The sequence below is a fragment of the Miscanthus floridulus genome, chromosome 12, assembly GCF_019320115.1.
Source record: "Miscanthus floridulus cultivar M001 chromosome 12, ASM1932011v1, whole genome shotgun sequence".
Classification (NCBI taxonomy): Eukaryota; Viridiplantae; Streptophyta; class Magnoliopsida; order Poales; family Poaceae; genus Miscanthus; species Miscanthus floridulus.
The window spans coordinates 1962680-1964104 of NC_089591.1; the positions used below are offsets into that span (position 1 = coordinate 1962680).

The window sequence follows — 1425 nt, forward strand, 5'->3', positions numbered from 1 at the left end:
TAGTGTTTCCACACTCTTCACACATCATGTGACAATCATGAATGTGCATGACTTCTTGCTTTTGGTGGCTCAGTCTTAGAGCTTCTTCATCAGTAGGAACATCTTGGTAGACAACATGTCTACCTCCTTGAGTTGATGCATACCTCCACCTCTCTTGAAGGTATGAAGACATTCTTCATTCCAACCATGGTTTGAGGCCATCTTCTCCATGAGAGTTGTTGCACCTAGAATTATGAGTGACAAGAAAGCACCTCTAGCAGTAGCATCCATATTCTCATGGGTGCTATTGGTCAACCCATGGTAGAAAGTCTGCATGAGTAACCAATTCTCCATCCCATGATGAGGATATTCTGCTATATAATCTTGAAAGTGTTCCCATGCCTTAGGGACAGATTCATCATATTGCTGTTGGAAGCTTGAAATTCTTCCACACAGAGCATTAGTCTTGCCTGTGGGAAAGAACTTCGCTAGGAAGGTAGTGGAACTTCGCTCCCGATCCTGAATCTTTAGGATCCTACTATCGATCAGTACCTCACATCCACGCTCTTCTAGCTGCCCGATGCTGATGATGCTTGAATGCAGCTGTAGGATGTAGTACACTCCATCAGCGCATGGTGCTCACCATTCTAGCACCTGAAGATGATGGTGTCGCGCCCTCGGATCACCACCCTTGAGCCATCACCAAACTTCACTATGCCGGTCATGTTGTCGTTGAGCTTGGAGAAGGCTTCCTTGGAGCCCATCATATGGCTACTGGCACCATACCACCACTACTCCTTTTTACCACCCACACATCCAAGGTGGACTTGGGTGTGTTGTTCATCGAGGTTGATAGCCTTTAGAGCCTTGCCATGCCCTTCCATTGCCATCACCTCTCCCTTTTCCTTGGCCTCAACATCATGCAGTGCACAGGATGTCATCATCAAGAGAGTGGCCTCATCATCCTCATCAGCCTGCGCTAAATGAGCCTCAGCCTTCTTCTCCTGTTTGTGGTTTGGGCACTCCTTTGCCCAATGGCCCATCTTCCTGCAGCACCAACTAGCGTTGGGGTCGACCTTCTTCTTCTTCTTCTTCTCCAAAGAAGCCTTGCTGCGGTGCTTGCCATCGCAACCACGGCTAGAGGAGGCTTTCCTAGACTTCTTCTAGGTAGCCCACTCGTCCTCTATCAATAGCAGCCTACCGCTGTCTATCGTTGTTGTGGCCTGCTCCATGCGCTCGTCCACAGCCCATAGATGGCCTATCATATCCTCAATGGTAAGGGTGGACAAGTTCAGCATCATCTCTATGGAGAGAGCAATCTCAATGTACTTCACCAGCACGGAGTGGAGGTACTTGGAGACTGCCTCTTCTTCGTCGATGGTGACATCATGGCTCCTCAACTTGCTAATGAGCAACTTTAGGCAGAGGGAGAAGTCCTCCACCGAC

General features: G+C 48.8%; 1 non-coding gene across 1 annotated transcript; it reads left to right on the forward strand.

Annotated features, from left to right (window-relative positions):
* The first annotated feature begins 331 nt into the window (after positions 1 to 331).
* On the forward strand, positions 332 to 440 carry LOC136498699 (small nucleolar RNA R71). Its single transcript, XR_010769708.1, has one exon. It is a non-coding gene; the product is annotated as a small nucleolar RNA R71 (small nucleolar RNA).
* The last annotated feature ends 985 nt before the right edge of the window (positions 441 to 1425 follow it).